The sequence below is a fragment of the Ovis canadensis genome, chromosome 1, assembly GCF_042477335.2.
Source record: "Ovis canadensis isolate MfBH-ARS-UI-01 breed Bighorn chromosome 1, ARS-UI_OviCan_v2, whole genome shotgun sequence".
Taxonomy (NCBI): domain Eukaryota; kingdom Metazoa; phylum Chordata; class Mammalia; order Artiodactyla; family Bovidae; genus Ovis; species Ovis canadensis.
The window spans coordinates 10650122-10668994 of NC_091245.1; the positions used below are offsets into that span (position 1 = coordinate 10650122).

General features: G+C 39.4%; 1 pseudogene; it reads right to left on the bottom strand.

Annotated features, from left to right (window-relative positions):
• Nucleotides 1–17623: 17623 nt before the first annotated feature.
• Nucleotides 17624–18038, bottom strand: LOC138428874 (small ribosomal subunit protein eS26 pseudogene; annotated as a pseudogene).
• Between the last annotated feature and the right edge of the window lie 835 nt (nucleotides 18039–18873).

Genomic DNA, 18873 nt, shown 5'->3' on the forward strand with positions numbered 1-18873 from the left:
AGTCCTGAGAACAAGAAGGGCATTTGGTACAAGTTCCAGCCTGAGTTCTACTGCAGAAACAAGAAAGGACCAATGTCAACTCAAAGACAGTAAGGCAGAGAAAGAATTCTTTTCTTACTCAGCCTTTTTATTCTATTCAGGCTTCAGTAAATTAGGTTGAGGAGGGAAATCTGCTTTTTACAAATGTTAATCCCATCCAGAAACACCTTCACAGACTTACCCAGAAATAATATTTAACCAAATATCTGCATATCCTGTGACCCAGTCATGTAGACACATAAAGTTAACCATCACAGAAGTATGTTGTTGTTCAGTCACTACGTCGTTTCCGACTCTTCAACCTCATGGACAGCTTGCTGCACACCAGGCGCCTCTGTCCTTCACTATCTCCTGGAGTTTGCTCAGATTCATGGCCACTGAGTCAGTGATGCTACCTAACCATCTCCCTTGTGCTGGTCCCTTCTCCTTTTGCTTCCAATCTTTCCCAGCATCAAGGTCTTTACCAATGAGTCAGCTCTTCACATCAGGTGGCCAAAGTGTTGGAGCTTCAGCTTCAGCATCAGGCCTTCCAATGAATATTCAGGGTTGATTTCCTTTAGGATTGACTGGTTTGATCTCCTTGCAGTCCAAAGGACTCTCAAGAGTCTTCTCCAACAATTTGAAATCATCAATTCTTCAATGCTCAGCCTTCTTTATGATCCAACTCACATCTGTACATGACTACTGGAAAAATCGTAGCTTTGACTATATGGATCTTTGTTGGCAAAATGATGTCTCTGTTTTTCAATATACTGTCTAAGTTTGTCATAGCTTTCCTTCCAAGGAGCAAGTGTCTTTTAATTTCATGGCTGCAGTCACCGTCTTCAAGTGATTTTGAAAGTGAAAGTGAAAGAAGCTCAGTTGTGTCCGACTCTTTGCAACCCCATGGACTATAGTCCATGAAATTCTCCAGGCCAGAATACTGGAGTGGGTGGCCTTTCCCTTCTCCAGGGGATCTTCCCAACCCAGAGATTGAACCCAGGTCTCCCACATTGCAGGCGGATTCTTTACCAGCTGAGCTATGAGGGAAGCCCCTCCAGTGATTTTAGAGCCCCTAAAAATAAAATCTGCCAATTTTTCCACTTTTTCCCCTTCTATTTGCCATGAAATGATGGGACCAAATGCCATGATCTTAGTTTTTTTAATGTTGCATTTCAAGCCAGTTTTCACTCTCCTTTCACCCTAAACAAGTGGCTCTTTAGTTCCTCTTCACTTTCTGCCATTAGAGTGGCATCATCTGCATATCTGAGGCTGTTGATATTTCTCCTGGCAATCTTGATTCCAGCTTGTGATTCATCCAACCTGGCATTTAGCATGATGTATTCTGCATATAAGTTAAATAAACAGAGTGACAATATACAGCCTTGGCATACTCCTTTCCCAATTTGGAATCAGTCAATTGTTCCATGTTTGGGTCTAACTGTTGCTTTTTGACCAGCTTATGGTTTTTTAGGAGACGGGTAGGGTGGTCTGGTACTCCCATCTCTTTAAGAATTTTCCAGAGTTTTTTGTGATCCTCACAGTCAAAGCCTTTAGCAGAGCCCATGAAGCAGAAGTAGATGTATAAGAAAATATTATTCTGAACTTGTATTAGTCCCAGGTGGCTTGGTGGTAAAGAATCCGCCTGCCAATGAAGGAGATGCAAGAGATGCAGGTTTCATCCCTGGGTCAGGGAGATCCCCTGGAGGAGGAAATGACAACCCACTCCAGTATTCTTGCTGGGATAAACCCATGGACAAAGCAGCCTGGCAGACTGTAGTCCTTGGGGTCACAAAGAGTTGGACACAACAGAGCACACACACAAATTTGGATTAAGAACATTTTCTTAAATAAGACAAACAAAAAACACTGTCTAGGAAAGATAAGACTGATACACTTGACCATATTAAAAATCTTCTATTCGTAAATTATCTTAAAGAAAATGAAAAGACAAGCTACAAATGAGGAGACATTTGTAACATACATAACTGACTAAGAATTGGCATCAAGCCTCAATACCACTACTAGAGAAATGCAAATCAAAACTGCAATGAGGTACCACCTCACACCAGTCAGAATGGCCATCATTAAAAAGTCTACAAGTAACAAATACTGGAGAGGGTTTGGAGAAAAGGGAACCCTCCTACATTGTTGGTGGAAATGTAAATTGGTCCATTCACTATGGAAGACAATATGGAGTCCTCAGAAAACTGAAAACAGAATTACCATATGGTCCAACAACCCCATTCCTGGGTATATATTTTGACAAAATTATAATTCAAAAGGATACATGCACCCCTATGCTCATAGCAGCACTATTCCCATAGACAAGACATGAAAACAGCCTAATGGACATATAATAGATACGTATATAATAGATACATAATATACCATTAAGTACTGCTCAGCTTTAAAAAAGAATGAAATCATACTATCTGCAGAAAAATGGATGCAACTAGAGATTACTATACTAGGTGAAGTAAGTGAAAAAAGAAAATACCATATGGTATGACTTATATGTGGAATCTAAAATATAACACAGTGAACCTGTCTACCAAGCAGAAGCAGACTCATAGAGCACAGACTTGTGGTTGCCAAGAGGGAGGGTGGGGAAGGGATGAACTGGGAGCTTGGAGCTAGCAATAGCAAACTATTATGTATAGAGTGGATGGACAACAAGGTCCTACTATATAACACAAGGAACAGTATTCAATGTCCTGGGATAACCATAATGAAAAGAATGTAAAAAAGAATATACATATATACATATATATATATATATATATATGTATGTATGTATGTGTGTATGTATGTGTATAACTGAGTCACTTTGTTGTATAACAGAAATTAACGTAACATTGTAAATCAACTACATTTCAATTAAAAAGAATTGGCATCAAGGATTTTGTAATTTCTTTATATGAATTTCTTCAAATGAATGAGAAAAAGATAATCAAATAGAAAAATGCATGGTACAAGAGTAAGGTACATGAGCAAGATATATGAGTAGGGAATTCTCAGAGGAAAGGCCTACGGCCAGTATACACTCAGAGAGATGCTCAAACTTATTAGTAAACAGAAAATCAAGACCGTATTGTGATACTAACTTACACCTATTTTATTGGCAAAAATGAAGATATCTGACAATTTGAAATGTTGGAGAGAATATAGATCAAGAAGATCTCCTGTATTTCATGTGGAGGTATAAATTTGAACAACGGTTTTAAAATAATTTGGCTACAAAGTTTATTTCATAAACCCTCAAGGATAATACCGAAGTATCAACAACCAACACCACATGGGTACTGCCCAAATAAAACAGATGCCTGGCCAACCAGACTGGATGCTAGCCAATAGTTCTACTGGTGTGCACTGGCTTATTACTAATCCTATTTTCACTACAACTCAGCATTCCACCTCTATTTACATACACAGTGGAAACTTGCTCATGTTTATACAAAGATAGATATAAGAATATTCATAGCAAGACTATGAATTAGTTAGTAGCTATTAATGCCTAGTCAAAATTCCCAGTAACAGAAAAATGGATAAAATAATCATGGAATAGTCACACAATGGAATTATAAAGAGCATGCCAAAATACGGGTAAATCTTAGTTAATATAGTGTCAAATTTTCTCTAAGTCCCAGGAGATTATATACACTGCAATATGGTTTTTTTCATAAAGTTCAAAAACAACTAAAACTGAACAATATATTTAGGTCACATAGATTAAAAAACTGTAAAAACAAAAAAGAAAGGGAATAATCATCACAAATTTAGGAAGAGGGAAGCACGGTTATAAGATGAAGAGGACCAGACAGGTAGCTCTCCTAGTTGTTGGATGGTGGGACTGCAGGTATTCACTACATTGGACTCCCCTGATGGCTCAGAGAAGAACGAATCTGCCTGCAATGTGGGAGACCCAGGTTCAATCCCTGGGTCAGGAAGATCCCATGGAGAAGGGAGTGGCCACCCACTCCAGTATTCTTGCCTGAAGAATTCCATGGACAGAGGAGCCTGGCGGGCTACAGTTTATGGGGTTGCAAAAAGCTGGACACAACTGCAAGACAAACACTTTCACTTTTATACATACATACATATTCAAATAAGAGGTCTATGTCCAATGATACCAGTGACTACGAACCAAGGGTAATGATTTATCCAATTCTGTGTATCTCAGATTCGTTGAAAAATAAAAGGTGATTTTGTGAAATATGAGCAAAGAGCAAGGATTTTTAAAGAATGACCTAGCAGATAAGAAAAGGAACTAAATATAATTTCTAGGAATGAAAACTGTAATAGCTATAATTAGAAACTCAATAAATGGGTTTAACAGCCAAGTGGATGCAGGTGCTAACAGAACAAGTGAAACAAAAAGATAGGGCTGAAAAAATACATGCAGGAAGCATCATAAAGCTCTGAGAAAGAAGGGTTAAGGGATGTGAAGGGAACATGAGATGACCTAGCATACTTCTAATCAGAAGCCCCCCGAAAGAGGGGGAGAACAGGGCAGAGGCAATAAATGGTGAGACAGCAGCTGATGATTTTCCAGAACTGATAAATATATCAAGATGTAAATCCCCAACAAATTTCAAGTAAACAAATAGAAATAAATGCACACCTACAACATCACATTAAAACTGTAAAACCAGAGATAAAAGAAGACTTAAAAGCAGTCAAAGAAAAGACAGGTTGTCTTCAAAGAAGCAATAGACAAGCTAACCACTGACCTCACAAAGCAACAACAGACACCCAGAGGACAATGGATCAGTATGTTCAATGCGCTGAGAAAACGGTCAACTTAGAAATCTATGCCCAGTTAAAAAAGACTTTTCAAGAATCATGGTGAAATAAAGATGTTTCAGAGAAGACAAAGATCGAAAGATTGCCATTAACAGACTTTACTAAAGAAAATTATAGGAGGAATAGAGATGCAGACATAGAGTACAGATACATGCACACATGGGGGAGGGGGACGAACTGGGAGAGTAGCGCTGACGTCTATATGCGCAAAACAGATAGCTACCGGAAAGCTGCTGTACCATACGGGGAGCTCAGTTGGATGCTCCGTGATGACCCCGAGGTGTGGGATGGGGAGGGTGGGGTGGGAGGGAGGCTCAAAAGGGAGGGACTGTATGTATACATACAGCTGATTCACTTTGTTTTACAGCAGAAACTAACACAACATTGTACAGCAATTATATTCCAATAAAAAATAAAAAGGAAGTTCTTTAGACAAAATATCTTTTCATGTAAAAGTGATCTCAGATGGAAGGTTAGGATGCAAGAAGTAATGAAGAACAAAGAAAACAGTCAATATGCAGATACATATGAAAAAGACTTGACTGTATAAAACAGTAATAAAACACGTTGGTGGGTTTTTCAAAGATAGAATTAAAACATATGTCAACAACAGTATATATCTCTGGAGAAGAAGGAAAAGAAGAGAAATAAGTTTCTAAGACCCTTGTATTTGGGGAGAGGAGGATAAAGGGATCTATTAACTTCAGACTTTGATAAGTATATATGTTAAATTTCCTAGAGTAGTCAAAAAAAGAATAGAAATAGAATACTTCCCAAACAGTTGTAGACAAATTGAAATAAATATCCTTGATGAAAGTGTGAATCCCAGTACCATTTCAAGATGATTAGACTGTGGGTGTGATGATAGGAGATAAGATTAATGATAAACCAAGTCAGATTACAAAGGGTCTGAGGAGCCCAGCTGAGATGTCACACACCTAAGCAATGTGGGGTCAGTGAGGTTTTGATTTAGGTGAGACTAACATGATCAGATCTGCTTTAAGAAACAGCACTTTAACAACCACGTGGATATAGACTAGATTTTATGTACATACACACTCACACATTTATATAAAATCTCACAAAGATAATCAGAAACCTCAGACTTTGCCAGGAGAGGAATACAAATATCTCCCATTGACATGCACTACTAAATCTTGGTAGCTTAAAACCCAGACCTTGGGACTTCTCCGTGGTCCAATGCTAAGAATCCACCTTCCATTGCAGGAGATGTGAGTTCCATCTCTGGTCAGTGAACTATGATCCCACATGCTGGGGGTCTACTAAGCCAACACTCACAACAAAGAACCAGTGCAGCCAAAATTTTATTTTAATTAAAACATTTAAAAAACATGAGACCAAGATGGTAGAGGAGTAGGTGGACATGGAGTACATCTCTCTCCACAGATGCATCAGGAATACACCTTCAGACACAGAAGTGCATGCAGAACACCAGCTGCGAGAGGACAGGAGTCCCTGACCAGGGGGAAAAGAATACACAGAACCACGCAAAACTCGGTAGGACAAAGGAACTAGGGGGGAAAACAGGAGTGTTAGTAGGACTGCACCTGCCTTCTGCTGGTGGGGCAACTGAAGCAGGGGTCCAAACCCCACATCGGGCCGACTGTCTGGGTCAGAGGAGAATATTTTAAGGCTGAGAGTGAAACAGCTGACTTGTGGCAGCCTAAATGGAATCAGAATCAGACAGTCCTTGCTGCAGTCATGCATACCCCGGACAGGGATGCAGGTCCCCTGGAAGGCGCAGAGGCTGGGAGCTGGAGTTTAGGGGTTGTGGAGCAATCCCAGGGCGAGGGCTGCTGTTGACTGCAGACAGACAGATCGAGGGGATGTGAGGGAGGAGATTGTGGTGGGAAATGCCTATGGAGAAAAACCGGGCAGCCACAGAAGCAAGGCAATACTGCTGAGTCACACATAGCGGGTGGAGCCATTATAATAGCCTCTCTCTCCTCACATGCCATGGGCACCTGAACAATAGAGAGGCTGGCCCATCAAATGCCTGACGCACTGAACTACAGAGCAGGGCCCCACTCAAGGTGGGGTGCCTTTAAGTGCCTGAAGCTCCAATCTACAGAGTAGGACCCCAGCCAGGGGGGCCCCTCTAAGTGCTTGATGGGCCCGTCAGCAGAGAAGGACCTCAGGCAAGGGAGCCTTCTAAGTGCCTGAATTGGTGGAGCTACAGAGAAAGACTGGCCAAAGAGGCCTTCTGATCGCCAGCTACAAGAGGCTGGAAAAAATACTCTGATAGGGCCATAACTCCTGTGGCAAAGGCAGTCTGTGTCCCTGCACACCTGGCGCCGCCAGGATCCCCACAAGCCAAGCAGCCGTGCCACCTTCACGCTCAACTGTCACTGGGGCAGAGCTGCCACAGGCAAAAAGTCTTGCAACTATGCACACAGGGTCACTTCAGTCATGTCCAACTCTGCAACCCTCTAGACTGTGGCCTGCCAGCCTTCTCTGTCAGGGAGGGGGTCTCCAGGCAAGAACACTGGAGGGTATTGGACAGTACAGGTTGCCATACCCTTCTAGAGCACTGTATTTCCTGCTGCCCTAGTCGCCAACTCCCCTGAGTACCTGGTGCTGCCAGAACCCCTGCGACCCAAGCAGCTGCACCGCCTCCACACCTGGCCCTCACAGGGGCAAACCCAAGTCCTCCAGGGCAGCCACAGGAGCAAACCCCAGTGGAGGACCCACATGCAGAGATGGAAATAAAACTACTATTGAAACACAGGGGCAGTGTGGCTAAAGATGGAGACCCCAAACCTTCCCACCAGCTCTACAAGCTGCTGATTAAATCCACATGATCAACTAGGCAGACTCTGTGTCAATGGAATATAGGAAAGGTCATTGAGAGCTCCCACAAAAGAAAGCACACTGGTCCTGATAGCCGTGGACATTGGCGGCAAGAACAAACAGGAGCAGTACCAGATTAGAATCTGAGCTGCCCCCACAGCAGGTCCAGAGATCAGCATCGTGTTGGAGGGCATGCTAGCGAGGTGAGTAGGGCTGTGACTCCCAGCGAGCTAAAGGACTCTGACAGCAGTGACTCAAGAAAAACATTTATTATTCTTAGATTTTGACTTGTTCTGTAGATTCTTTTGGATTTTTTTTCTTTTTTTTTTTTCCCTTTTTTCCCTCCTCTTTTGTAGTTGTCCGTTTTATCGGCACTATGAAATCTAACTAAGCTTTTGAGCTTTTTTTTTTCCTCAGTCACATTTTTTTTGTTGTTATAAACCTCTGCCTCTGTGTTGGGCTTTTGCAGTTCTGTGCAGTTTTCTTTTCTCTTTTTTTAATTTTAATTTTTAATATTTTAAACCTATTATTTTTCTACATTTATTTCTTTGTTTGCTTTTCCTACTGTTCTTTTCCCCTTGCAGTTAATCTTTAATGTATATAAATCTTTATCTACCTCTATTTACGTTTGAATATCTATTCTTTCTTTCTTTTCTTTCTTTCCTTTCCTCTCAACATATTTGTTAGTTTCATTTTCATTGCTTTATTCCCCACTTGGCATCTTGCTTTAGTTTTGTTTTCCAGTTTGTGCTTTAGTTAGTTTCGTTCTGGTAGATATAATGTTTGGTTTCCTTTGTTCACTGGGTCAATCTATTGTACTTTATTTTTATTGGACTGTTTCGATTTTGCTTATAGTTGTATACATATATGAATATATTCAGTCACACTTTTGATTGTTGTTATAAACCTCTGCCTCTACATTGGGCTTTTGCAGTTCTGTGGAGTTTTCCTTTTTTTTCCCTTTTTCCTTTCTTCTTCCATTTTTTTTTTTTTACTTTTCTCCTTTTTATATTTTTAATTTATAAAACCTATTCTATTTTTCTATATTTATTCCTTTGTTTGTCTTCCCTACTATTCTTTTCCCCTTGCAGTTAATTTTAATGTATATAAATCTTCATCACCTCTATTTAACTTTGCATATCTATTCTTTCTTTTCTTTCATTCCTTTCCTCCCAACATATTTGTTAGTTTCGTTTTCATTGCTTTATTCCCCACTTGGCACCTTCCTTTAGTTTTGTTTTCCAGTTTGTGCTTTAGTTAGTGTTGTTCTTAACTGTTAAATATAATTTTTTATTTCCTTTGTTCACCAGGTCAATCTGCTGTACTTTATTTTTATTGGATTTTTTGACTTTGCTCATGGGTGTATATATATATGTGTGTGTATGTGTATATTCCATTATTTTAATTATTATTTGCCTGATTTTGTAACTGCCATTTGTCTGGGGTTCATCTTTGGTTTCTCATTTTTGAATATTTGTTTTAATTTCACTTAATGCCATAACAAACCACCTGTGGAATCTTCGTTCCTGATCAGAGATCAGGCCCTGAACCTTTGGAGTGGGAGCACTGACTCCAAGACCCTAGACTAACAGAGAACTAACCTTAGGAGGTATCAAATAGTGAGAACTCATGCAAAGGAAACCACTTGAATACAAGACCCAGCATCACCCAACCACCAGTAGCACCCTGTGCAGGACACCTCATCTAAACAACAAACAAAACAAAAATACAAGCCCAATCATCAGCAGATAGGATTACCACCTCACTAAGCCTTGCCCATCTGAGGAAAAATGAACAAACAAAAACTCAGCACAAACTTCACCCTATAAGCTTACACAAACCACTGGACCAAACTTAGGAGGGCAGAAACCAAAAGGAAGAAATAATTCAACTTTGAAGCCTGGGAAAAGGAGACCTCAAACACATAAAGTTAAAAAAAGAAATAATGAAAAGGCAGAGAAATACTACACAAATGAAGGAACAAACTAGAAACATAGAAGTTCAGATAAATGAAGAGGAAATAGGCAAACTATCTGAAAAATAATTCAGAATAATGATAGTAAAGATGATCAAAAACCTTGAAAACAAAATGGAGAAAACACAAGAATCAATTAACAAAGACCTAGAAGAATTAAAGAATAAACCTATAGAGACAAACAGCACAATTACCAAAATTAAAAATACTCTAGAAGGAATCAATAGCAGAATATCTGAAGCAGAATAACGAATCAGTGAGCTGGAAGATAAAATAGTGGAAATAACTTCTGAAGAGCAGAATAAAATAAGAATCAAAAGAACTGAGGATAATCTCAGAGACCTCTGGGACAATATCAAATACACCAACATTCAAATTATAGGGGTCCCAGGAGAAGAAGAGAAAAAGAAAGAGTATGAGAAATTTTTTGAAGAGATTATAGTTGAAAATTTCCCCAACATGGAAAAGGAAATAGTCAATTAAGCCCAAGAGGCACAAAGAATCCCATACAGGATAAACCCAAGGAGAAACATGCCAAGACACATACTAATCAAACTAACAAAGACTAAACACAAAGAAAGAATATTAAAAGCAGCAAAGGAGAAGCAACAAGCAACATACAAAGGAAACCCCATATGCTTAACAGCTGATCTTTCAGCAGAAACTCTGCAGGCCAGAAGAGAATGGCAGGATATATTTAAAATACTGAAAAGGAAAAATCTACAACCAATATTACTGTACCCAGCAAGGATCTCATTCAAAATTGATGGAGAAATAAAAAGCTTTCCAGACAAGCAAAACTTAGGAGAATTCAGTACCACCAAACCAGCTTTACAACAAATGTTAAAGGGACTTATATAGTCAAGAAATACAAGAGAAGGAAAAAGATCTACAAAATCAACCCCAAACAAGTAAGAAAATGGCAATAGGAACATATATATCAATAATTACTTTAAATGTTAATGGATTAAGTGCTCCAACCAAAGGACACAGACTGGCCGAATGGATACAAAAACAAGACCCATATATATGCTGTCTACAAGAAACCCACTTCAGACCTCAAGACACATATAGACTGAACATGAGAAGATGGAAAAATATATTCCATGCAATAGGAAGCAAAAGAAAGCTGGAGTAGCAATCTTCATATCAGACAAATAGACCTTAAAATAAAGAATATTATAAGAGATAAGGAAGAACACTATATAACGATCAAGGAATCAATCCAAGAAGAAGACATAACAATTATAAATATCTATGCACCCAACATAGAAGCACCTCAATACATAAAACAAACACTAACAGACATAAAAGGAGAAATTGAAAGTAACACAATAATAGTAGGAGACTTTAACATCCCACTCACACCAATGGACAGATCATCAAAACAGGAAATTAATAAGGAAACACAAGTCTTAAATGATACATTAGATGAGTTGGATCTCATTGATATCTTCCGAACATTCCATCCAAATGCAGAAGAATACACCTTCTTCTCAATTGCACATGGAACATTCTCCAGGATAGACGGCATCTTGGGTCACAAATCAAACCTCAGTAAATTTAAGAAAATCGAAATTATATCAAGCATCTTCTCCAACCATACACTATGAGACTAGATATCAATTACAAGAAAAAAACTGTGAGAAACACAAGCACATGGAGATTAAACAGTGCGTGACTAAATAACCAACAGGTTACTGAAGAAATCAAAAGGGAAATCAATTCTAGAAACAAGTGACAATGAAAACATGACAACTCAAAACCTGAGGGATGCAGCAAAAGCAGTTAGTTCTAAGAGGGAAGTTTATAGCAATACAATCCTACCACAAGAAGTAAGAAAAACATTGAATAGACAACCTAACTTTACACCTAAAACAACTGGATAAAGAACAAAAAAATCCCCAAAATTAGTAGAAGGAAAGAAATAATAAAGATCCAAGCAGAAATAAATGAAAAAGAAGTGAAACAATAGTAAAGATTAATAAAACTAAAAGCTGTTCCTTTGAGAAAATAAACAAAATTGACAAGCCTTTAGCCAGACTCACCAAGAAAAAAAGAGAGAAGAATAAAATCAACAAAATTAGAAATGAAAAATGAGAGGTTACAACAGAAATAACAAAGGATTATAAGAGACTATTAAGAACTACTATCTGACAATAAAATGGATAATCTGGAAGAAATAGACAGATTCTTAGAAAAGTTCAATCTTCTAAAAGACTGAACCAGGAAGAAATAGAAATTATGAACGACCCAATTACAAGCACTGAAATTGAAGCTGTGATCAAAAATCTCCCCAAAAAACAAAAGCCCAAACAAGATGGCTTCACAGGAGAATTCTATCAAACATTTAGAGAAGAGCTAATGCATCTGGTCCCATCACTCCATGGGAAATAGGTGAGGAAACAGTGGAAACAGTGTCAGACTTTATTTTGGGGGGCTCCAAAATCACTGCAGATGATGATTGCAGCCATGAAATTAAAAGACACTTACTCCTTGGAAGGAAAGCTATGATCAACCTAGATAGCATATTCAAAATCAGAGACATTACTTTGCCGACTAAGGTCCATCTTGTCAAGGCCGTGGTTTTTCCATTAGTCATGTATGGATATGAGAGTTGGCCTGTGAAGAAGGCTGAGCGCCGAAGAATCGATGCGTTTGAACTGTGGTGGTGTTGGAGAAGACTCTTGAGAGTCCCTTGGACTGCAAGGAGATCCAACCAGTCCATTCTGAAGGAGATCAGCCTTGGGATTTCTTTGGAGGGAATGATGCTATAGCTGAAACTCCAGTACTTTGGCCACCTGATGCGAAGAGTTGACTCATTGGAAAAGACTCTGATGCTGGGAGGGATTGGGGACAGGAGGAGAAAGGGACGACAGAGGATGAGATGGCTGGATGGCATCACTGACTCGATGGACGTGAATCTGAGTGAACTACGGGAGTTGGTGATGGACAGGGAGGCCTGGCGTGCTGCGATTCATGGGGTCGCAAAGAGTCAGACACGACTGAGCAACTGAACTGAACTGAACTGAATGCCTATCCTTCTAAAACTCTTTCAAAAAATTGCAGAGGAAGGAATGCTTCCAAACTCATTCTACGAGGCCACCATCACCCTGATACCAAAATCAGACAAAGAAAACTACAGACCAATATCACTGATGAACATAGATGCAAAAATCCTCAACAAAATTTTAGCAAACAGAATTCAGCAGCACATCACAAAGCTCATACACCATGATCAAGTTGGGTTTATTCCAGGAATGCAAGGATTCTTCAATATATGCAAATCAATCAATGTGATACACCATATTAACAAACTGAAAGATAAAACCATATGATAATCTCAATAGATGCAGAAAAAGTCTTTGACAAGATTCAGCACCCATTTATGATTTAAACTTCCCTGGTGGCGCAGAGGATAAAGCGTCTGCCTGCAATGCAGGAGACCCGGGTTCGATCCCTGGGTTGGGAAGATCTGCTGGAGAAGGAAATGGCAACCCACTCCAGTATTCTTGCCTAGAGAATCCCATGGATAGAGGAGCCTGGTGGGCTACAGTCCATGGGGTCGCAGAGTCGGACACGACTGAGCAACTTCACTTCACTTCACTTCAAAAAATAGATATAGAAGAAACTATTTCAACATAGTAAAAGCCATATATGATGAGCCTACAGCAAACATTATTCTCAGTGTGAAAAACTGAAAGCATTTCCCCTAAGATCAGGAACAAGACAAGGGTGTCCACTTTCACCACTATTATTCAACATAGTTCTGGAAGTCCTAGCTACAGCAATCAGAGAAGAAAAAGAAATAAAAGGAATCCAGATCAGAAAAGAAGAAGTAAAGCTCTCACTGTTTGCAGATGACATGATACTGTACATAGAAAACCTTAAATAATAATAGTATTATTTAGGTAGTATCAGAAAATTACTAGAGCTAATCAGTGAGTTTAGCAAAGTTACAGGATACCAAATCAATACACAGAAATCACTTACATTTCTATGGACTAACAATGAAAAATCAGAAAGAGAAATTAAGGAATCAATCCCATTCACCATTGCAACAAAAAGAATTAAATATCTAGGAATAAATTTACCTAAGAAGACAAAAGAACTGTACACAGAAAATTATAAAACACTATTGAAAGAAATCAAAGATGACATAAATAGATGGAGAAAGATTCCATGTTCCTGGTGGGTAGGAAGAATCAACATTGTGAAAATGACTCTACTACCAAATGCAATCTACAGATTCTATGTGATCCCTATCAAATTACCAATGGCACTTTCAACGGAACTAGAACAAAAAATTTCACAATTCATTTGGAAACACAAAAGACCCTGAAGAGCCAAAGCAGTCTTGAGAAAGAAGAATGGAGTTAGAGGAATCAACCTTCCTGATTCAGATTATACTACAAAACTACAGTCATCAAGACAGTATGGTACTAGCACAGAAACAGAAATCTAGACCAATGGAACAAGACAGAAAGCCCAGAAATAAACCCATGCACCTATGGGTACCTTATTTTGGACAAAGGAGGCAAGAATGTGCAATGAGGCAAAGACAACTTCTTCAATAAATGGTGCTGGGAAAATTGGACAGCTACATGTAAAAGAATGAAATTAGAACACTTCCTAACACCATACACAAAGATAAACTCAAAATGGATTAAAGATCTAAATGTAAGACCAGAAACTATAAAACTCTTGGAGGAAAACATAGGCAGAACACTCGTTGACATAAATCAAAGCAAGATCCTCTATGACCCACCTCCTAGAGTAATGGAGATAAAAACAAAAGTAAACAAGTGGGACCTGATTAAACTTAAAAGCTTTTAGACAGCAAAGGAAACTATAAGCAAAGTGAAAAGACAACCCTCAGAATAGGAGAAAATAATAGCAAATGAAAAAACTGTCTAAGGATTAATTCCCAAAATATACAAGCAGCTCATGCAACTCAATGACAGAAAAAACAAACAACCCAAACAAAAAATGGGGAAAAGACCTAAACAGATATTTCTCCACAGAAGACATACAGATGGCTAACAAACACATGAAAATATGCTCAGCATCATTAGAGAAATACAAATCAAAACTACAATGAGCTATGGTCTCACACTGGTCAGAATGGCCATCATCAAAAAGTCTACAAACAATAAATGCTGGAAAGGGTGTGGAGAAGAGGGAACGCTCTTGCACTGTTGGTGGGAATGTAAATTGATACAACCACTATGGAAGACGGTATGGAGATTCCTTAAAAAACTAGGAATAAAACCACCATATGACCCAGCAATCCCACTCCTAGGCATATGCCCTGAGGAAACCAAAATTGAAAAAGACACATGTATCCCACTGTTCACTGCAGCACTATTTACAATAGCTAGAATATGGAAGCAACCTAGATGTCCATCAACAGATGAATGGATAAAGAAGTTGTGGTACATATACACAATGGAATATTACTCAGCCATAAAAAGGAAGGCATTTGAGTCGGTTCTGATGAGGTGGATGAACCTAGAAGCTATTATACAAAGTGAAGTGACCCAGAAAGAGAAAGCTAAATATCGTATTCCAACGCATATATACGGAATCTGGAAGAATGGTACTGAAGAATTTATTTACAAGGCTGCAGTGGAGAAACAAACATAGAAAATAGACTTACAGACATGGGGAGAGGGGAGGAGAGGGTGAGATCTATGGAAAGAGTAACATGGAAACTTACATTACTATATGTAAAATAGAAAGCCGACAGTAATTTGCTATATGATTCAGGAAATTCAAACAGGGGTTCTGTGTCCACCTAGAGGGGTGGGATGGGGCGGGAGATGGGAGGGAGGTTCCAAAAAGAGCAGATATATGTATATCTGCGGCTGATTCATGTTGAGGTTTGACAGAAAGCAACAAAATTCTGTAAACCAATTATCGTTCAAAAAAAAAAAAAAGACTAAGAAAAAAATAAAATAAAGAACCAAAACACCCCAGACCTTTTGAAAGCAAGCAAAAAGTGGGAGCTTTAGGCCATGACTAGCCAAGCCAGAAACCTGCTCACTCAGGATCCAACCATTTGCGGAAGCTGCACTCCACACTGGCACCGGCACCTCATTCATTACTAAGTGTCATTGTTAATGGAATTGAAATGCTGCTGCTTTGGCTTGATCTTTGAGGTTAACGTTGTCTCTTGTGAAATGGAGAGAATGCTTTTCCATGTTACGCTCAGTTGGAGAGGTCCTGCAGTGAAATTGCTTCAGCTGTTAGTTATGTCACTCTTCTCCTCACCGCCATGGATATCCAGGCAGGGACTCCACAACCTCGGGCCCTAATGATTCCATGAGAGTCACACTCCTGCTGAAACTCCATTCCTATTGATGTTATCACCACCACCAGCTCTGGGAACCAATGAAGCAGGAACTCAGCCATGCTACATGCTGGTAGAGCTGGAATTCAGCTGTAGCCCGAAGGCCATGAAACTTGGACCCTGTATGGTACTCAAGGCCAAAAATTCCATGTCTTCACTCCTTGAAAGTCAGAAAGAAAACTCTCTTAATGAATTATCAGTGGAAGAGAAGATGGGAGCTATAGCAAGGTTGACTGAGCCCCACATTGTTATAGAGATCAATGATTTGATTCTTCTAATTCTGATGCTGGGAGGGATTGGGGGCAGGAGAAGGGGACGATGGAGGATGATGGCTGGATGGTATCACCGACTCGATGGACATGAGTCTGAGTGAACTCCGGGAGTTGGTGATGGACAGGGAGGCCTGGCATGCTGCGATTCATGGGGTCGCAAAGAGTCAGACACAACTGAGCGACTGAACTGAACTGAACTGAACTGAATTTAATTCTATTACCCATGTCTCCCGGGATGCACACCCACCATCAAATCAGCTAGACTAGAATTACCTCCAGTATCAGCCACTATTTTGTACCTGGAACCAGAACTCTCTTCATTACTTAGGATCTACTGCTAGAGCTGGCTCTTGTACTCAACTCCTTTTTCTGTGCTTCAGGAGTTCCCCCTTAGTAGCTTCTGGTCTCCTTTCTTATCACCAGACTTCTGTTTGGGTCATGATTACATATATTCATAAAGAGTTCATGACTTATTTTCAGGGGTTCATCAAGACCTTCTGTAAATCAGTAGATGCAAATGGATACAAAGGGAAGAGGATTCTTTTCAGAAACACCTGAGCCCCAGTTTATATTTGTGGATTTTCAACCCGGATGCATGACTCTTGACTATCCCACATCTCCACCTCCTGTCTCTCTTGTGACAGTTCCTTTTTAACGTCTTTAGTTGTGCAACTTTTTTTCTGCTAATCCTTAGGTCATTCTCATAGATAGTCGCTCTGTAAGGAGTTGTAATTGGTGTGTCTGTGGGAGGAGGTGAGTTCAGGGTCTTCCTATTCTACCATCTTGACCACTTCCCTCTAAGAATTTTCTGATTTTCCTTCTGATTTCTTCTTTGATATTTGTTGTTTAAAAAGAGAATTGTTTAATCTCCACAACTGTGTGAATTTTCCAGTTTTATTTTTGTTACTGATTTCTAACCTCATCTGCTGTGATCAGAGAGATACTTTTTTGATATCTTTTAAAATCTTGCTGTGATCAGAGAGATACTTTTTTGATATCTTTTAAAATCTGTTGAAATTTGGGATTTCCTTGTCAGTCCAATGGGAATGGGACCTTCCAGAGCAGGGAGTGTGGGTTCAGTCCCTGCTAGGGGAGCTAGGATCCCACATGCCTCATGGACAAAAAAACTAAAACATAAGACAGAAATAATATTGTAATAAATTCAATAAATACTTGAAAAATGGTCCACATCAAAAAAAAATCTTTAAAATAAAATCTATTGAAGCTCAATTTGTGGCCTAACATACAGTCTATCCTGAAAAATGGCCAATAAGTACTTGAGAAGTGTATGTATGCTATTGTTGATAGAGCATGTTCTGTACATGTCTATTAGATTATTTTGGTTTATTGTGGTGTTTAAGTCTTCTGTCTCTGTACATTTTTTTTTTAGTATAATTTCCATTTTACTGTCTTTTCAGAGAAACCAATATTTCTTCAGTCTTTAAGGACTTGGATCCTTACATGGGCTTTGGTGGAGGACGTGGGGCAGCACCTGCAGGTCTAAATCGGGGTGGAGGTGTTCGGTCCTTACGGGCTTCCCGAGAGCGATTCCTGACTACCTTGCTGTGAATGGCACAACTCACGCAGTAATGTAGTTTCACATACAGCTTGGGAGGCATGTAGGCATCGAAAACACTCGCTTCAGAAATGTCCCTGACGGCTGCGGCCTCTACGATGTGCCGAATGACGAACTTCTTAATGGCCTTATCCTTGGGCATGCATGGGTACAGTTGGTGCAGCAAATAGGCTGCACGTGGCCACGGCCCTTTTTGGCGCGACCATTGTTCCTTCTTTTCTTGGTCATCTTGGAAGCGCCGAGGCGAGAGAGCTGTTTCTGTGCTTCTATCTGGTTGATCCATCTACTACTGAGAGTGGAGTATTGACGTCTTCAGCTATTATTGTGGAACTATCTATTTCTCCCTTCAGTTCTTTCAGCTTCTTCCTCATATATTTTGATGGTAATTTGGTGGCAAAATTTATAATTGTTCTATCATTTTGCTGTATTAAACCATTTATTAATATACAATGTCCTTTTTTAATCTCTTGTAAATTTTTTGTTTAAAGTCTGTTTTGTCTGATATTAGTACAGCTCATTTGGTTACTAATGCATGAGATAATTTTTTTCATATTTTCACTTTCAACCTGTTTGTATCTTTGGATATCAAGTGAATCTCTCATAGACAGCATATTCAGTTCAATTCAGTTCAGTCACTCAGTCGTGTCCGACTCTTTGCGACCGCATGAATCACAGCATGCCAAGCTTCCCTGTCCATCTCCATCTCCCGGAGTTCACTCAAACTCATATCCATCAAGTCAGTGATGCCATCCAGCCATCTCATCCTCTGCCATCCCCTTAGCTGCATCGTATATTTTATCCGTTCTACTAAGTTCCGTCTTTTGACTGGAGAGGTTAATCTGTTCATGTTTAATTACTGCAACTCTCTTCTGTCATTGTGTATTTGTTCTCCATATGCCTTCTAGCTTTTTTTGTCCCTCGTTTACTGCATTACTATCTTCTTTTGTGTTTAGTTGCATTTTTTTTTTTAGTGAAACATTTAGATTTGTTTTTCATTTCCTTTTATGTATATTCTAGAGCTATTTCCTTTGTGGTTTCCATGGGAATTAGATTTAACATCCTA